The sequence below is a fragment of the Rhinopithecus roxellana genome, chromosome 6 (genome assembly GCF_007565055.1).
Source record: "Rhinopithecus roxellana isolate Shanxi Qingling chromosome 6, ASM756505v1, whole genome shotgun sequence".
Taxonomy (NCBI): domain Eukaryota; kingdom Metazoa; phylum Chordata; class Mammalia; order Primates; family Cercopithecidae; genus Rhinopithecus; species Rhinopithecus roxellana.
Window position 1 is genome coordinate 69,550,528 of NC_044554.1, and position 20,496 is coordinate 69,571,023.

At 38.3% G+C, this 20,496-nt stretch overlaps 1 protein-coding gene across 3 annotated transcripts in view; it reads right to left on the reverse strand.

Annotated features, from left to right (window-relative positions):
* SPAM1 (sperm adhesion molecule 1) overlaps nt 1–18,532 on the reverse strand; it is a 36,657-nt gene extending 18,125 nt beyond the window's left edge. For 2 of the 3 annotated variants that reach the window (XM_010367991.1, XM_010367992.1), the window contains exon 1: nt 17,698–17,907. The gene's annotated coding sequence lies outside the window, so the exon portion shown is untranslated. Of the gene's footprint in view, nt 1–17,697; nt 17,908–18,411 lie in introns of those variants that run through there. The other variant, XM_010367990.2, reaches the window with a different exon arrangement.
* Nucleotides 18,533–20,496: the final 1,964 nt, after the last annotated feature.

The following is a 20,496-nucleotide window of genomic DNA, read 5'->3' on the forward strand; positions in this document are numbered from 1 at the left end:
AAGTGTTCTAAACATTTTATATTTAAAAAACTTTCCAAAATCAAATTCTAATTTTGGTCCTCATAAATTTATTGATATTAGTTCCCTAAAGTTTATAAGAGATATTTGGTTTATTTGATATAATAAAATCATACAGGAAGCATTGTCAAATATGAAACAATGTTTAACCTTCTTTGAATTATATTTACATAAATGTGTTATTAGTGTGTGTTCTGGAGTTGTATGAAATTCCTGTGCTTCTAATACATCTTAGTATATGTTATCAGTAATAATTATGATTATTATGTGAAATTGTTGTATTTCACAGAAGTAACCAATTTTTGTGTAAACTGTGTATTTAACTATGACTGTTCTAAGACTTTTGTCATCCAGTTTTATTTTTATCCTTTTCAAAAGGTGGCATTATGACCAGCACAGGATTCTGACAGGTGCTCTTGAAGACAGGTTTCTGGTAACTTTGGAGATTGTGACACTAGAATAGAGGAAAAACTTCCAAGATTCTTAAGGAGAGCTGAAATGTTCATGAATATCAAGCAGAACAGGAGTTAACTGCATAGACTAAACCCCATGGAAGACTGAAATAAATCCTTTTATTACTTTTTGCTTAAAATGTTGCTGATCCTTCATTTATCAGAGGTGAGAAAAATTTTTCTTTTGAAATATTTACAGCTTTTAGTAATTGAGTAAAGTACATGCCTATAAACAAAATTTGGAGCATATTTCTCTCTACCTGATTTCTCCAGAATTTGGAAACTAGTTGCAAGTATGCTTAACTTATAGCAATATAGTTATTTGCATAAGTATAATAAGAATCTGTTTTCTTTTGTAACAGGACATAATTGTAGACACTAGTTATTTTACCAAGGTTTTTTTACTGGAATTGAATTCTTTTAGATACAGACTCCTTTAAGGAATCAAAGTTGAATTAAAGAGCAATAAAGTGCCTTCGGAAAGCTGGCCTTATATCTTGTCTACACAGTCCCTGTACGGGTTCCTGACCTATGGCAAGTAAAGAATGTCACTTTCTGACAGTCCCAGGAGCCCCAAGATTCCTTGGGACCTAGAGGTGAGGAATTCACTCCATTAATACAGGTATTTGTAGGCATAGGCTGGGCTTAAGGCATTAAAGTCAAATCTGAGATTCCCTATGGAATAAAGTTTCCAACTTTTTTAAAAAAGAAACAATTATTCTTGCCGATTTTATGCATATATTGTCAGGCCTTTATGGCCAAGTATAATAAGACTAAAACTTATTTTGCAGCTGAATTTTTCTTATGACTTATCTTTAGTGAAAATAGGACTGGAGAAAGAAAAAAATGTGTTTCAAACTATCTCAGAGACCTTTGTTTTAAGCTACACTTTAGAAAAAAGGTCTCTCAGGCAGTAAATAAATAACTATAGTACACCTGTTGTTAGATTCTAGTCTTGCCAAATATTTTTCAATTTTTATTATTTGGACTGAACTTACAGTTTGGACTGAATTCTAAAATTTTTCCTGACTACTGGTCTACAAAATAATCTATTCTCTTTTTTCTTCTATTCCTTTTTCTCCCCATTTTTCCTGATTTGAAATCACTAAAAATTAAGCTGTGCTTTCTTAAAGTCCTGCAGACTGAAGCTAGACAACTTAAACTTTAGAAGAAAATGACAGGAACCTATTTACATACATAAACCCCTTTCATACCAGCCTACTGATTCACAAACTTCAGAGTAATAATATCTAGATCAATTTTCCAGTATTGCTCACTTCTTTGTTTTTGTTGGTTTTCTCCCTTCCTCTCTCTATATTCTCTCTGTAAAACGTGAGATTTCACAACCTGCTAAAAATGAGCTTTCCTAATAATGTGGGACCTACCTGTCTAGGAATAAACTGTTCTAGCCACAAGGGATGAGACATAACCTTACACCAGGGGCCCATTTTCATCTAAAATGCTTTTTCTGAAAGACTTTTAAAAGAAAAGGGGAAAACGTGAGAGAAAAATAAACCTTGGGAGGCCCAAATCACGAAGCCAAGGAAAAAGTCAACCTGGGAACTATGTCAGGCAAACTGCTTCCCATTTTATTCCTAAATGAGCTAGCTACAAAGATAAAAAGCTACATACCTCCCTCACAATTTGCCCACAAGGGAATTCCTCATGAACAAAGGACAGACAGAATTCAAAGCCATCCCACTGAGGCTCACCTGAGACATGCATATCTGATTGCTTCCTCTGACCTATTGTTTATGTAAAAATGCAGATTCACTCAGTCATATTAAATTGTATATTCAATGGAATCAAGTACTCAAAAGAATGCCACCTTTTGTCTCTTATCTACTTATGACCTGGTGGCTCCCACCTCGAGTTGTCCCGCCCTGCCAGACCAAACCAATGTACATCTTACACATACTGAGTAATGTCTCACTTCTCCTTAAAATGTGTAAAAGCAAGCTGTACCCGGACCAACTTGGGAACACGTCAGGACCTCCTGAGGCTGCGTCACAGGTGTGTCCACAGCCTTAGAGAGATAAACTTGCTAAATGTTTTGAGACCTGTCTCAGATACCTTTTGGTTTACAGAATCCTGCTTCTTTTCCTTAAGATGGGAAGAAAGGGGGGAGAGAGAAAAAGAAGAACCAAATAATTAAATCCTTCAAGAGCAGTTCCCAAAATAAAATTTTATTTAATTACTCTTTGGAAACAGAGAGATACAATTCACATATGTCCAATTTGTACAGTAAACTTGTCCTATTGTAATGGTGTAATTAGGAATTAATATATCTAAGAGACTAGAAAAATCACAGTCTGATTAAACATGAATTAGAAATACTGAATCCTTAAGCACTGACTCAATATTTACATTGATGTGTTATAAGAAATATTAGTACTTTCACATTTTAAAAATGCATTATAGGTCCAAGCACCACCATGGCTCATGACTGTAATTCCAGAGATTTGAGATACCAAGGTGGAAGGATCACTTGAGGCCAGGAGTTTGAGGCCAGTCTAGGCAACATAGGAAGACCCCCATCTTTACAAAAAATAGAAAATAAAAAAGTTAGCTGGGCATGGTGGTGTGAACCTGTAGTACCAGCTACTGGGGAGGTTATGGTTGGAGAATCATTCGAAGCCAGGAATTTAAAGCTGCAGTGAGCTGGGATTGCACCACCACACCCCAGCCTGGATGACAGAGTGAGGGCCTATCTCTTAAATTAAAAAAAAAAAAAAAGTATGATAAGTCAATACTAATTATGTTGTATTAAAAATAAGAAAATAATTCATCTTATTCTTGGAAGATAATTCCTTTGGGAAAAAAATGTGAATAACATTTTATATCCAAAATACCTTTGTAGGTTTCAGAGCTTATTAAAGAATATATATGATACACCTTTAATTTTAGGATTAGTTTATTGTTAAACTTTCAGAGCCACTCATCAATTGGTATTTAATTGACACATGCTAAGTGAGTTAGTAAATTATATAAACGAACTTGATATACTTTAAATTTCACTTGACTCAAAATTATGACCAATGGTGACACTTTAAAATGAAGATGTTCAAACACAAACTAAATCCACCAATCAGAAGCCACAGAGCAGTCAAAAAGAAAAAAACAAACAAACAAAAAAACAAAAAAACAAAGAGAACTAAGCAGTAATTACAGCAGTCAAAACAGATTTGATTCAGAAAAAAACAATCGCAATAGGGGAAACAAAATCTCAGTATAATACTGGGCTCAATTCCAAAAACAACAAGGAAAAGTGATAATTTGTAGCCAAAATGCAGGGTGGGGATCAGCAGGATAGAAAGTTACTAAGAGGAAAGACCTCAGGTAAGGCAGGTTCTGGTGAAAACAACCTAACAGTATTCCTACTGAAGGCTGGCCGGGGTGATCAGACATCTCCTGGGGGATGATGGAGGATGAGGAACCCCCAAGAGTAAATCTGAAAGAGAAGATGGGGAATTCTTGCTAAACTGACTTGCAGGTTCTTGCTAGAACTGGACTCTGAAAGGAAGGACACCTAAGCCCAGAGTTTGAAACTTAGACAAAAATAATGCACAAATGAGCCTGATTAGAGTTTGATTAGCAGAAAATCTTTGTCTCTCCTCTTGTGCATGCTAAATTAGTTAATTAACTAAATGAATTTGATGTCTTTTGAGTTTAAGTAAACTCAAAATTATGGCCGGTGATGAAACTTAAAGTCAAAATATTCAAAGAAAAACCAAGTATGTCATCCAGAAGCCACAGAACACAAGCATTATTCAGAAGACTAGCATGTCTTTCATAGGCAAGCATAAGGCTGACGCACCCAAATATGACTGAAATGAAGTAATTGAATAAAGACTTGAGGCCAGGCATGGTGGCTCATGCCTGTAATCCCAGCACTTTGGGAGGCTGAGGCGGTGGATCATAACATCAGGAGATGGAGACCATCCTGGCTAACATGGTGAAATCCCGTCTCTACTAAAAATACAAAAAATTAGCTGGGCGAGGTGGTAGGCGCCTGTAGTCCCAGATACTCGGGAGGCTGAGGCAGGAGCATGGCAAGAACCCGGGAGGCGGAGCTTGCAGTGAGCCGAGATCTCGCCACTGCACTCCAGCCTGGGCGACAGAGCGAGACCCCGTCTCAAAAAAGACTTGAAGAGCATCTAAAAGCAAGATGCTAATTAAAAACATAATACCAGCCGGGCGCGGTGGCTCAAGCCTGTAATCCCAGCACTTTGGGAGGCCGAGACGGGCGGATCACGAGGTCAGGAGATCAAGACCATCCTGGCTAACCCGGTGAAACCCCGTCTCTACTAAAAATACAAAAAAAAACTAGCCGGGCGAGGTGGCGGGCGCCTGTAGTCCCAGCTACTCCGGAGGCTGAGGCAGGAGAATGGCGTGAACCCGGGAGGCGGAGCTTGCAGTGAGCTGAGATCCGGCCACTGCACTCCAGCCCGGGCGACAGAGCAAGACTCCGTCTCAAAAAAAAAAAAATAAATAAATAAATAAATAAATAAATAAATAAAAATAAAAACATAATACCTTTGCTGAGGATGCTGTCTGTCAAATGTCTCTTGTCAAACCCCAGGCTGAGATCAGTGATACTTGACTTTCAGTCAACTCAACATCCCACTATGAAAAAAAAAACCTAGGACCAATCCTGGTTCTGTGATTACAGTGGTTCAGCTGCCTAGCACTAAGGCCTTTAAAGGGCTCGGTCTCAAGTTAGGCTAAAGTTTAAGAAGAATGACAAACACCTTTATTACTACTGGTGCATTGCACAATGATGTTCACAAAAGTATAATAACCATAATGAGGGCTATGGGTTTGCAATTAACTGTCTATTAGCAATAACCAGTGTTTCTCTTCTCTTGACCAGTCAGATGACTTTTGGGTTTTATTTCTATGATTTGCCAAAGTCATAGTTACTAAATCTTCTTCTACATATGGGATTGTATTAAAGATCCAAATAGCCACTATAGTCAGACACAAACAGAAAACACCTTTGTCCAAAGGTAATAGGGACCCAGTCTCATCAATTGTAACTAAGCATATTAACCAATGCTGAAGGTAAATGCCAATAAATATATATTAGCTCATCTTCAAAAGATAATGCAACAAGTATTTTTCCTGTTATCTATTTAAGGTATCTGATGCCTACAGAGATATCAGGCCTCTAAATGGAGCACTTAGGATGCAAACGAATTTTTCCTTGGGATAGGTGACTTGTTTAAAAATCTTGTCAGAGTGTTAAGTGGCTTCTTATTTATCTTCCTAAAAAGCTATGTCCTGAAGTCTACCTTAAGAATGCACATTTTGTACCACCAGGCATGGTGGTATGTGTCTGTAGTCCCAGCTGCTTGGAAAGCTGAGGCCAGAGAATCACCTAAGGCCAGGAGTTTGAGGCTGTACTGTGCCAATATCATGCCTGTGAACAGCCACTGCACTCTAGCCTGGGCAACACAGTGAGACTCCATCTCTTTAAGAAAAAAAAAAAAAAAAAGCACGTTTTATGATAGCAAAACTATGACTAAAGTCTTACATAATCAAATATCTTCCCAGCACCAATTGCCACCATTCTTTCTAACTAATGTGATATAGTACAAGATTAGAATATACTTGTGCCACAAAACAACACTAGAAACATTTATTAATGTCTTTCTTGATAATGACTTTTTTTTCCTGTCTTCTCACATCCTCTTTTTACCTTTTACTTTCTGTCTTTACTGTCCTCCACCTGCCTATGGGAGGTGGAAGCTGATGAAACACATGTCTAAAAAGACTAGGGAACTCAGATCCAGAAAAGAATTGAGGCTTTATTTCCATTTGTAGTTCTATTATGGAACAGCTGAAAGATCCAAATTATTCAATCTTTAAGCATCACTTAACTCTTCAAAAATACATCAGTAATTTCTAAATCTATCTAAATTCCAGGAATGCTGGGATAATGAGTAAAATGATACGTATGAAGTGTCTGGTGTTTTTTTTGAGACGGAGTCTCACTCTGTCGCCCAGGCTGGAGTGCAGTGGCGTGATCTTGGCTCACTGCAAGCTCCGCCTCCCAGATTCTCGCCATTCTCCTGCCTCAGCCTCCCGAGTAGCTGGAACTAGAGGCACCCACCACCACGCCTGGATAATTTTTTGTATTTTTAGTAGAGACAGGATTTCATGGTGTTAGCCAGGATGCTCTCAATCTCCTGATCTCATGATCTGCCCGCCTCGGCCTCCCAAAGTGCTAGGATTACAGGCGTGAGCCACCACACCCAACCCGAAGTGTTTTTTTAATAAACTATGTAAATCTAAAGTGTAGTGTTATTTCCCCTGGACTACCAATATTATTAAATCTTGCTTATTATGGTTCATTTGCATTTATTCCAAACTATGAGAAAGATAACTGTAATAGGTATGGAGAGGATTCTTTTTGACATTTTGGGAGCCATAAAAACCAATATATATAATTCGAATAGGGGTATCTCTATAAAAATTTACAGATTGTAAACCCTTACCCTAAGAACATTAAAGAAATATTTTCCATGGATACTGATTTAGACAATACAGAGATGCTTGGGGGTAATAACAATAATCTAAGTCTTCTGTAAAGAATGTGGTTAATAAGAAAGGTGAGGTGGGAGGAGGAAGAGTTATACATAGCAAAATGTATTTCGAATTGTAGAAACTCAGAGCAAGATGTATTTACAATTGTCCCTTTATCTCCACCAATAAACTGAGACACTGCTGGTGTTTTGCCTCCACAGAGATCACATGCTTCTCATTAAAAGGGAAATTGGAAAGGCAAAACAACACTTCCGCAGCAGAATTCAGTCAGCCCCTCCACTCTGAGACCATCTGTAGCTAAAGTCTATTTAGAAAGAGCATTACAGAGTGAAACCATTCCCATAAAGTTTATAAAATTTATCAGGGAAGAAGGGAGGGGGAGAAATAAGATAAACCAAGCCTGCAGCACACTCAGCATTAAACATTAGGTTAGCTTGCTCTCTGACCCACTTCCCAACCATGTTTCCCTGCTGCTCCAGAATCACGTAGACTGTTAAGAGATTGTAGTTCCCCCTAACTGCTGTACATGACAACTTGAACATTATTAAATGTAAGTTTTCCCATTGAGATGTATTTTAAGTCCTGCATACCAGTGAAACTACTGATGTCAGCTGGTCTAGGGACTCCATGAGGAGCTAACTCATCTTTTTCCAAATAATACAGTTTTCACATTCTAATGACTTCATTCCTTTTACCCCGACCAATCAATAACCCCAATCTTCCAGCCCGTTGTCCTCTACAATCCCCTTAAAAACCTCATCCCAGAAATCCTTGAAGAGATGGATTTGAGAGTCTTCTCCCATCTCCTCACCAGGCTGCCCTACAATCAATAAACTCTTTCTCTGCTGCAAACACTGCTGTCTCAGTGTATTGCACTGTTACTGTGCAGCAAGCATATGAACCCATTGGTCTTACAACAAAGCCACAACTAAATTTCACTTAAGTAGTACAATTCATTTTAAGCACAATAGAGAGTAATTGAGAACACAGTAATACAAGAAAGTGATATTAAGTAAGCCTATACCTAGCATTTTTTCCAGATTGAAGGTCACAACCTATTAGTGAGTCATGAAGTAAATTTAATTGCTTGTAATAAGACTTTTAAAAAGCCCATAAAATAGACTATAATAGTGTAGAATAGGATAGAATAAAATAGGTAGGATAGAATAAGAAATACCAGAGTGTCATTGCATGAATAAGGGTGAGTATTATTTTATGAACCTTTTCTATCAGTTATATATTTGTATGTGTATGTCTACTGAGTAACAGTATAAAATGTATTTTTAGCTGTGGGATGGATTAAATCACTTGAATACACAAAACCTTTGGAGGCTGATACACTTGGGTTTTAAATCCTAAGGGCAGCCACTTTCTAATTAATTAGCCTTAGCAAGTTACTGAATCTCTTTAATCTCTTCAGCAACAAGAAGAGAATTCTTATAGTCTGAGGATTCCTTAAATAATATCTGTAAATACCTAAACTACTGGACTAAGTAATTTAATTTTCTAGATTAGGATCAACAGGCCTAGAATCTGGTTTCTTAATGTAGTAGCAATGTGATCTTGCCCAAACTATTTCACTTCACTGTGCTTTAGTTTTGTTTGTATTTTTAACTGTAAAATATGGGCAATAAAGCAATTATCTCATAGGTCCCTTGTGAAATTTTGATGAAATAACACATATAAAACACTCAGCACAATGCTTATGAAAGGATTCAGGACATGCTACCCCAAAATATGCCACTTTGGCATATTAGTTATTTTGAGTTGAGAGTGATTGAAGATGCAAGAAGGGCACTCTGCTTTCTTCCTCTCTGCCAAATAAAAGACATCAAATTTCCCATGTACAGGGACCCTCTCTGTATTAGGAAGAAGAGAACATTCTCTTTTAAATCTTTAATTGACAAATAATAATTGTACCTATTTACAGGGTACAGTGTGTATTTCAATACACGTATACAATGCATAATAACCAAATAAGGGTAATTAGTGCACCTGTCATCTAATTCATCATTTATATTATGAACAATCAAAATCTTCTCTTCTAGCTATTTGAAAGCATACAACAAATTATTGTTAACTATAGTCACAATAAATTGTTAACTATAGTGCTATAAAACACTAGAACTTATTCCTCCTGCCATGCTGTAATTTTGTATCCATTTACCAACCTCTGCCTATTCCCCCTCCCTTCTCTTCCCAGCTTCTAGTAATCAGTATTCTACTCTCTGCTTCTATAAGATCAGCTTTTCCAGCTTCCACATATAAGTGAGAACATGCAGTATTTATCTTTCTTTGCTTAGTTTATTTCACTTAATGTCCTCCAGGCTCATCCATGTAGCAGCAAATGACAGGATTTCAATCTTTTTGTGGCTGGCAGAATTGTATTCCATTAGGTTTATATACCATATTTTCTCAGGTTGATTCCATATCTTAGCTGTTGTGAATAGTGTCACAATAAACATGCGAGTGAGGATACCTCTTTAACACACTGATTTCCTTTCCTTTGGATATATAGCCAGTAGTGGGAGTTCTGGGTAATATGAGAGCTCCAATTTTTAGTTTTTCAAGGAAACTCCTACTGTTTTCCATAATGGCTATACTAATTTACATTCCCACCAACAAGACGTGAGTCCTCTTTTCTCCATATCCCCACCAGCATTTGTTATTTTGTGTCTTTTTGATAATTGCCATTCTAACTGGAGTGAGATGATATCTAATTGTGATTTTGACTTGCACTTCCCTGATGATTAGTAATGTTGAGCATGTTTTATATACAGTTATGCATCCCTTAATAACAAGGATATGTTCTTTAAAATGCATTTGTAGGTAATTTCCTCATTGTGGGAACATCATAGAGTATACTTATACAAACCTAGATGACATAACCTATTACACACCTAAACCATGTGGTATAACCTGTTGTTCCCAGAGTATAAATTTGTATAACATATTACTGTACTGAATACTGTAAGGAATTGTAACACAATGGTAAGTATTCGTGTATCTAAACATACTTAAACATAGAAAAAAAGTAAGTCATTGCACTATGACAGTACAATGACTATAACATCATTAGATGACAGGAATTTTGCTATAATCTTATGGCACCACAATGGCATATATGTATATATATATATAGTCTATCATTGACCAAAACATTATTATACAGAGTATGACTATACTTCTTGGCCATTTGTATGTCTTCTTTTGAGAAATGTCTATTCAGATTATTTGCCTACTTTTTAATCAAATGATGTATGTATTTATTATTCATTGATGAGTTGTTTGAGTTCCTTGTATATTCCAGATGTTAATCCCTTGTTGGATGAATAGTTTGCAAACCCTTTCTCATAAGAAGAGAACATTCTTATGAAGACTGGGAGTCAGTGCTCAAATGGATCTGTATAAACAATCCTATTAAAATAATTCTTCCATTAGTTCCCCAATATATTTCCTAGTCATTTTCTACAAATTACTACTCCTAGAAGGTTAAACCCCTTTCCCTTTTTGTCACTTCTCCACAATTTATCATTTTTGTTTTAAAAGTATGCAAACTCTCTATTCTAATTGTTTCTTTGCATTTTCATTTTTTTCTATAAAGGCTTCAATGTGCACGTAAAAATAATAAATAAAAATTGTTTGCTATTCTCAACTAACACAGGAACAGAAAACCAAACACCGCATGTTCTCACTCATAAGTGGGAGTTGAACAATGAGAACACATGGACACAGGGAGGGGAACATCACACACCAGGGCCTGTCGGGGGTAGGGAACAAGGGGAGGGAGACCTTTAGGACAAATACCTAATGCATGCGAGGCTTAAAACCTAGATATCAAGCTGATAGGTGCAGCAAACCACCATGGCACATGTGTATCTATGTAACAAACCTACACATTCTGCACATGTATCCTGGAACTTAAAGTTAAATTTTAAAAAAGATATAATAAATAATATTTTAAAAATTGTTTGCTATTCTCCTGTTAATCTGTGTTTTTGTCAGTTCAATTCATGAGCCTCAGCCACAGAACTTCAGGAGTAAAGTTACTTTTCTTTCCCTACAGTTCTGGCAATGAGAATGGGATATCATTGGCTGGGACACCCTGCACACTCCAGAGGTTACCACTGAGATCTTGGGAGCACCCAACAAAGTTAGCAAAAGGTAAACATTTTTACCACATCAACCTGGACATTTTCAACCTGGACTCCTTGTGATTTTTATTTGAAGTACTCTTGGTTTTAATTCATCCTTTCCCTCCCAGAGATGGTCATTGTTTTCCTATGTCTCTGTCTTTTGTGTAATTTTTCATATGGAAGGGAATCACAGGCGTATGTCCTATAGGCATGTTGTTAAAACTGGCTTTATAGACTGATGGGTTTACTGTCCTCATTGGGCAGGTGTTTGGACAAACTTTGCTGTGGGTCATCAATTTTTAAAAAAAGATAAGATTCTCCTTTCATCACTTTTTTTTTCTGAGATCTTGGCTTGTAACCAGTGAGGATATGCTCTTTGGTTTCTGCCAGCTGATGGGTACAAGTTATCAGGGATGCATCAAGTGGCTACCATAAGGCTAAGAACCCTAGACATTGGAGGGTATGCTGAAAAATCAATTGGAGAAAAGCAGATTAATTGGGAAAAAAAGGCATGCAAATCTATTTAATGTGTACATACAGGAGCCTTCAGAATGAAGTCCCAATGATGGAGGGGAAATTGTCTATTTTTATGCTTCAGTTCAGCAAAGTATGAACAGCCATATAGTAATATGACTGGACAAAAAGGGTAGGATCTAATGCTAATAGACTGAGGGAGAGAAATCCAGCCAGGCCTACCTGTCTAGATTTTTCTTGGCCTCTCTGTGCATGCATTCTTTCCTTCTAGGTAAGGGACAGGAATCTCTCTGGAATGGGGATCTTATGACCTACAGTCAAACAAGGTAGGTCACATCATTTCTTTATGGCCAGTTTTTATATAGAAAGACAGAGGGAAAGTTAGAGTAATATTTTTAGGTTTTATGGCTGACTTGGGAAAAGGGGGTTCTGATATCTATGACCTGTTCAGGGGAAGAGAAATTCTAGTTTTTATGGCTAGCCTTGGAGGCAAATGGGACTGAGAGACAGGAGGGCAGAAGAAGGTCAGATAAAAACTTTTGCTTCTGAGGCCTTCATTATGGGGTATTACTTTCTGAGTCCCAACAAAATGAAGTGTGCAAGCAGCATTTCCATTGTCCAACCATGCCAGCTTTCAAGAGAGTTTGTTTTAATGAGAGGTCAGTATGGCAGATGCACTTGAGAGTAATGACTTAAGAACACCCTGACAATGACCCTGCAGTCTAAGAATCCAGGAGTAGCCAACCCAGAGTTTCACTCCTTAGCTAGGAAGGACATCTGAACCCCTGACCCATCCCTTAGAATACAGGCCATACAGGGAATCAAGGCCCTTTGCTTTGGGTTAGATGGAGCTTGCTAAGTGGCAGGTGCTAAATAAAAATGTTATATAATCTGCATGCTTTTTACAAATGGGAGTGGTTCTCTTGTCCAGCTCTCCATGACCAGACCATCCTTGCATGTAAGTTCCCCCAGTAAATCCTATGTCTCATTTGCTCTCAAGGTCCCACTCTATACGGAGTTTTTGTTGTCTCTATCCTTATTGCTTTGCCAGTGCGGGAAGTCCCATCCAGCATCACCTGTCCAATATCACAGATTAGAGAATCTGTAATTGGATGCATCTCACTTGTGTAGGACACCAGAGACACTAATTTTCACAAACATTATTCTTACTGCCTGTGACCATGAGGGTTTTTGCTTTCTTAAGCTATTTTGGGGAGTGTTTTTTGGATCATTGGAGCTGCATCTTCTGCACCTCTTTGGGGATACCTCTTGAATTCATGATAAAAATGTATTCTAAGCCTGGAAAGTTACCTCCAGTTTTTTCATGAAAAGATTTATTGGATTGAGTTGCTGTTAGAATGGATATATGCTTGGAGATCCTATTTGCAATGGCTACATGATGAATTCATGGATTTAGAAAAACTTTTAGAAAAGATTTTTAGAGAACTCTCATCCTAAACAAATGATTTTTTGGTACCTATGGGAAGTTGAAATTGGAAGTAGGACAAAAAAGAGCATTATGGCTAGGCTTAGAGATTCCCTCAAGATTAAGAACAGGAATCAGACTTAGAACAAAAGTTAAAAATCTACGTCTACTGTACATGTCCCTTTCCCCTGCAACTGTGCTCTTCTTTACTCTCAATTCCCTATCCCTAACCTTCCAGAAGGTATTTTGAATCTCCAGACCCTGACTTATGTTTCTCTCCCTCAAATCCAGCCCAGACTCCTAAGCAAATTCCTATAATCCCTGAAGCTCCTCTGACTTCTAAAAAAAAAAAAAAAAAAAAAAAGTCCCTAAACACCCAGCTTCCTTCTTTAAATTCTTTTTCCCTGCAAGAATAGCAGAAAGCACTCTGGCCTAATCTCCAGGCCAGGGAATACAAGTTACTTATGTAAATGCTGATAGTCAGAAAATAACTTTGTCAGAGGCCTCAGGGATACACAGCAGGGCTCATTTCATTGTCCCTTATAATTCCATCTACTTTCTGGGTCGATATAATCAGATCCCATCAGCTGTAAGTCTTCCCATGAAATTCCTTTTGTGGATGTATCCTTAATACCCACGGCAAAGAATTCATGTCCTCTGGACAGCAGCAGATCTTTTAAAATAAAAAGTCCTTTTATACCACACCCCACCCCACCCCCAAAATACACACCTTTCAGAAGATCCTATCAAACTTAGAGAGAAGTTAGAAAAGTTAGTGACAATATACAACTCCCCTCATAGGGATTTTGATTGGCTCTTCCTACCCAGGGTGATACTACCAGACAAGCCAGACAACCCCCTAGGGACAACTACCTCTCCCCAGCAGCAAACACACATAAAGAAAACAGGTAGCCAGAACTTCTCCCAGGCCTTCCTGCAAATGACCAGGAAATGACTCAGCTGGCAGCTGATATTTAGGGCCTCATAAAAGTGGTAGTAGAGACCTTTCCCACCAAAGTGAATTGGTCTAAGGTTGAAAAGTACACTCAGAAAGAAAAGGATGCCAAGGTTTTTGTGGAATGCTGTATACAGACTTTCCAAAGGCATGCTGCATTTAACCTCAAAGCCCCAGAACATAAAAATCTTATTATTTCCACCTTTATTGGAAATCCTCTGTCTGGAATAAGGAAGCTAATCCACAGTAGCTTTTTCGTCTGGGCAGGACAGTCTCTTCAACATTATGATTGAAGCTTCTACCCCATTCATTGAAAAAAGGCTTGCAGGAAAACAGGAGGGGGGAAAAATTAACATCAACTGTCCTTGCCTTGCAAATTTAGTCTTTATAAAAACACATCTATGACTCTAGGGGCAATTCAAGTCCCACCCATTTTTCTTACCAGCCCCAGAGCCTCCCCTATTCATTTCAAGATGTTTGCAGGCACTATATACAAAGCCAGACATTGAAAAAAAAATTGTCCTGCACTTAAAAGAAAGGAAAGCTTAAACAATCTCTCCAGACCCCAACTTCCTCAGAGGATCCATTTTTCTCTTTCTGAGAGAGGAAGCATATCCTCCATCCTTAAAATAGAAGATCAAGAACTGAATTTTTAAATTGACACTGATGTAACTTTCTCTCCTACTGGCTCAAAGTATTCATCTCTATCTATCATCTCTAATTCTATTCAGCTGTTGGAACTCCAGGGAAGCCTGTTTCATTGCCTACATCTTAGGCCACCCAATATTTGTAGATCCTCTTAACATCCATCATGCCTTTCTAGTTTCTGACTTCTTACTAGCAAACCTGTTAGGAAGAGGTTTGTTATGTAAATTTAATGCCACCATAGAGTATAATTATAAAGATGTTTTTTTATTTTCCTACCTTCAGACCAAACCTCAAGCTTCCTACCTTCCCTAATGGAAACCCATATCAATTTAAAATCTTCTGAAGAGGATGCAGACCTAAAAGATATCCCACTTAGTATTTGGGCCTCACATATAAATGAGATTGGATAGCTACTGAGTGCACAGTCAATGGGCGTTACCTGGAAGAGTAATAAACCTTTCCTATAAGTAGCCCAATACTCTCTCTTTCAAGATGAAAAATAAGGAATTGAACCTATAATCAACTATTTTATAGCAGGGTTTTCTTATACCTTCTTACCCTGCAATACCATAATCTTGCCAATAATAAAAGTAAAATTTGATTTAGAGGGGAATCAAATCCATAGATTTGTACAAGATCTAAGAGTCATAAACTCTTATAATGCCCCATCACGCCATAATTCCTAATCCAGCCACTATTCTGACCTCAATTCCTGCTGATGTAGTCTGGTTTATAGTAATTAACCTCTGGTCAGCTTTCTTTTTAATTCCATTACTCTGGGACTCAAAATTTATCTTTGCATTTATGTTTAGAGGAAGACAATCAACATAGATGCATACCTCATAGATGTTATGAGTTCCCCTCAATATTTTTCTAAGTCTGTAAAACCAATTTCAACCCTGTAGCTTTTACTCAAGGCTTCACTCTTTTTCAATACATTAATAACCTCTTTCTTTATAGCCAAACTAAACAGAGTGATCTTATAGACTCCCTCATTCTCCTAAAATAACTAGCTGAATGAGGCCTTAAATCTTTCATATCTCAACGTCAGTGGATGCAAACAACTGTTACCTGCTTAGGACATGAGATATCTCAGGGCACTAAAAACAGCACAAAATGCCTTGAATCAGCCTTGCCCATCTCTCTCCCAAAAACAAAAAGCAGCTGCATAAATTCCTAGGGGCAGCTAACTATCGTCACCAATGAATTCCTGCTTTTGCTGCCCATGATAAACCTCTATAGATGTCCTCGTCCTGATGCTACTTCAGAGTTCATTTCCTGGCTCTTGGAGCCATTGAACTGCAAAGCCTGAAAATGAGCACTTCTCATATAGCCAGCTTTTGGCTTACCCAACTTTGGCAAACCGTTTCACCTATACTACCATGAAAAGAATAGGATTGTTTGGGGTATTCAGAACAACCTCTTGCCTCTTGGATATGAGGACTAAGCTCTGATTTTTTTATCTTACCCAAATTTCTAACTAAGGGGTCTAGGAAGTCATGCCCTACAAACTGTAAATTCTCATCAGATGCGTTTTATTGGACCCTATATATTGTGGCTTACTTTTCAGTCTGACTCTAGCATAACATTATGAGACAAGGAAAAAAAATGTTTAACCCCAAGATATATTTCCTTGCCATACCTTAAAATTGCCCTGCAAAGTGTCTTGTGGGAAGAATCCACATTCTATAGAGAATCCCTTTCCCTTTTGTTTTCCTTTCTTTCTTCCCAGATCCAGGAGATAATCAACTAAGAGCCAGGCACACTTTTAAGTCCTATAAAAAAACTATTTACAACCTGGTCTCTCTAAAATCTGCTATCTAAGAGCTTCCTCTGCACAATAAAACTTGGCGTCCATAATCCTTTATCTTTAACCTGAACATTCCTCTCTGCCGATCCCAGGTCTTCAGACAACCTCAACCAATTGTCAGCCAGAAAATCTTTAAATTTACCTACAGGCTGGAAGCCCCCACTTTGAGTTTCCTGCCTTTCTAAACCAAACCAATGTATTTCTTAAACGTATTTGATTAATGTATCATGCCTTCCTAAAATACATAAAACCAAGCTGTACAAATAAGGGAGGAGACCACCCCTCATATTGTCTTATGCCCAATTTCTGCCTCCAAAGAAAGAAAAAGTAAAAACTAAAAGGCATAAATGAAATCCACAGGCAGACAGCCCGGCGTCACGCCCTGGGTCTGGTTAAAGATTGACCCCTGACCTAACTGGTTATGTTATCTATAGATTCCAGACATTGTGTGAAAAAGCACTGTGAAAATCCCTGTCCTGTTCTGTTCCAGCACCCAGTCACATACCCACTGCTTGCTCAATCAATCATGACCCCCTCATGCGGACCCCCTTAGAGTTGTAAGCCCTTAAAAGGGATAGGAATTACTCACTCGGGGAGCTCAGTTTTTGGAGACATGAGTCTTGCCAAAGCTCCTGGTTGAATAAAGCCCTTCCTTCTTTAACTCAGTGTCTGAGGGGTTTTGTCTGTGGCTTGTCCTGCTACACCCCAACCACCTTGGTCTCAGGACCTCCTGAGGACTGTGTCACTGGCCATGATCACTCATATTTGGCTCAGAATAAATCTCTTCAAATATTTTACAGTTTGACTCTCTTCGTCAATAGATATCCTATACTATATTTCTTGTAAAACAGAAAGTATCAGAGACAGGTCTCAATCAATTTAGAAGGTTATTTTGCCAAAGTTAAGCATATGCCCAGAAGAAATAAACATGGAATCACAGAAACAGTCTGTGGTCCATACCTTTTTCCAAAAATGAATTTGAGGGCCTCAGTATTTAAAGGGGAAAGGCAGGCCATTGTGGAAAGAAGGAAGGTATGATAATCCACATGTTGCAAGGGAAAAGAAGTAGGTAGGGAATAGTTAATTATGTATTTATCCAGCGCTCAGTAAATCTGCACTTTACATAAGATAAGGTGAACACAGAGTAACTACCTGTGGAGTTATTTAACATTTTATCTCTAACTATCTGCTTAGGAACAAAAGAAAAGGCAGTTTCTTGCACAACTCACATTTCAGCTTAATTTTTTTTCCCTTTTGTCATGGTAAATTGGGGTCCTGAGTTTTTATTTTCCTTTCACATTCTCAAGTCAATTAGACTCTATGGCATCAGGCATGTCCCCATTCCTGCATGAAGTAGTCACAGCTGGTACCTTAGTTGGCAAATTCAGTATTCTTACATTAGGTTCCCTTCTTTACCTCCACATTCCCCATTCCCCCATTCTGTGTCCATTCTCTTACGACTTAATAAGACACCGCACCTCTCAACACAGTAGCAGACCAGCTATACACAGGCCCTATTAACAAATTCCTTCATTGTAACACTTTTTTTTTTTTTTTTTTTTTTGAGACAGAGTCTCATTCTGTAACCAAGGTGGGAGTGCAGTGGCGCGATCTGGGTTCACTGCAACCTCTGTCTCCCAGGTTCAAGAGACACCATGACAGTGGAAAAGAAATTAGCAACTGAGGTTATTCCTCATCTTGACATTTCTTTATAGATTGAATCAGACCAAGAAGCTCATTTTTTAGGAGAAATAACTCCCTCCCAAAATCTCTGGATTACTCATTAAAATTTCTTACTTCATACCATCCTCAATCATCAGGGCAAGTAGAACATAAAAATCTAGACGTGAAAAGAACTTATAGGAGAAAATCCATCAAGCCATCTCTTTCAACCAGGAGATCAAGTATACATCAAGATTTTTAGAAAAAGTGTGTACTGTTACCTTGCTAGGAAGGACTTTATGAAGTACTGCTAACCACCTACACTGCTATCACACTGTCTGAATTCATGTGAGCCACATCAAGGTAGAGCCAGTCATCACTCTCAGGACAACTGAAAGACCATCCCTACAGGTGACCTCATAGTAAGGATTTCAGAGCCAAGGCTCTAGAAGCAAGATGACACCACAAAGCAAACAGCTTTCCTCAAGATCACAGATCAAAAAACTTTGCTTTCATCTCCTTTCCCCCTTTAAGTTTCTCTCCTTCCTGGTGTGTGGGGGGAGTAAAGGGAGGATCTTTTTCAACAAAACCTCCCATTTATTGAGAAGCTCACTGGAGATTACTTGTCTCAATCTATCCTATTCTCTCTCTGATCCTCCACTATGGGCTTTCTTTCAAATGCTGCCTCTTTCATATTAACCTCATTCTTTTCTTCATAGGTTTCACACAAACCTGACACCACCCTTGCACGAGTTTCTCAAACCTTAGTCATGTCAACTAAACAATATAATTATTGTTTATGTCAACATCCGGATAGCATGAACAAACCTGAATTAGTTTTTATTCCTGTCCATGGGGTACCAGGTAGACCAACTATGGAAGATAAATTAATGAAAGAGTATGGTATCCATGGCCAGAAAAACAATGTCACTCTACTTTTACTTCTGGTGAGTTCATCGGGCAAGGAAAAACCTCTGTGCACACTCAAGAATTGTCCCTTGCTCAAGCAAAGATGTTGGGAAAAAAAAAACTTTTCCAGTTAAAAACAAATATGGTACTAATCTCTTCCCAAGTAGCCAGCCAAGACAATATTGCAATCAGACTCTGTAGTTTGACTCCATACACTACATCCTCAAACCCTTCATGGAGGTCATAATGAGGCAGGAGAATAGGGTCGGGAGACAAGAAGCCTGAGGACAAACTGTGGCTGACTTCTTGGAATTGGACCAAAAGGAAAACCCCACCTCTCCATGCCCAAGTGAAAAGGGGCCAGAGTTCCTGCCCTCTACAAAACCCTCCTCCCCTACCTCACAAATGAGAATTGCCTCTGATTGGTTGTGGACCAACCTCCACTTCAGCCTCTGATTGGTCTCAAACCAAGCCTCCACTTCAGTCTCTGATTGGTCACAGGCCAATCCTTCATTTGCATAGGGTATAAACAATTGGAGGCCTCTAAAGGGTACTTAGGGATGTTACCAAATTCTTTCAGTTTAATTTGAAACCCTGAAGAACATTGCAATGAGGCTCTTGAGCCACTTGCTCAAGCTTGCTCCTACTCCGTGGAGGCTACTTTCACTTCAATAAATCTGTGCTTTTGTTGCTTCGTTCTTTTGTTGCTTTGTTTGCGTGTTTTGTTCAATTCTTTGTTCAACACTCCAAGAACCTGGAAAACTCTCAGTCAAGACTTTCCATCCGGTAACAATAAGTGATTCTAGAACTACCTTTTATAGCACAAAGTTTTGCCAAATCACCAAATGTGTTGGCTGGTTCATAGGCCACTCTTGCACAACCTGGGTGGGGTAGCTCAGCTGCTCTCCTGATTAGGCTCCTTAACACCAGAAATTGTATATAAATAGATCAAAAATCTGGATTAACTTGGTCAGGTGACAAAATCAAGCCTTTTAGCTGCCAAAGGCAGATTGCAGGTCTCCTATGTCAAATATTTCACGACATTTTCTGCTTTTACACACTGACAGAGGCACATGAAAATGAAGGTGTGGAGACATCAATACGACCGATAACAACAGTTGTGGAACACACTAGATCTGGAGAATTACAGGTTCCACTTTTTGTTCATGAACAACACTGATCATTTTATCTTGTGTGGTTGATGAAAATGCTGCCTCTTTGTGAGTCAGTTGGTACAAATATTGCCTGATTTATACCTTTGAACAAAAAAGATTAACATTCTCCATAAGATAATGAAGCTCAACCATTTTATTAGACTGACCTATTCCCACAGTTGGGAGATTGGTTTAACGGGATATGGAGAAATGTGCTTAGGTTTGCACTTTTCTGGTTATTTATTCTCATTCTAAGCTGTATATTCTTCTTTTGAAGATCTATCACTCAGCTACTAAACTGAT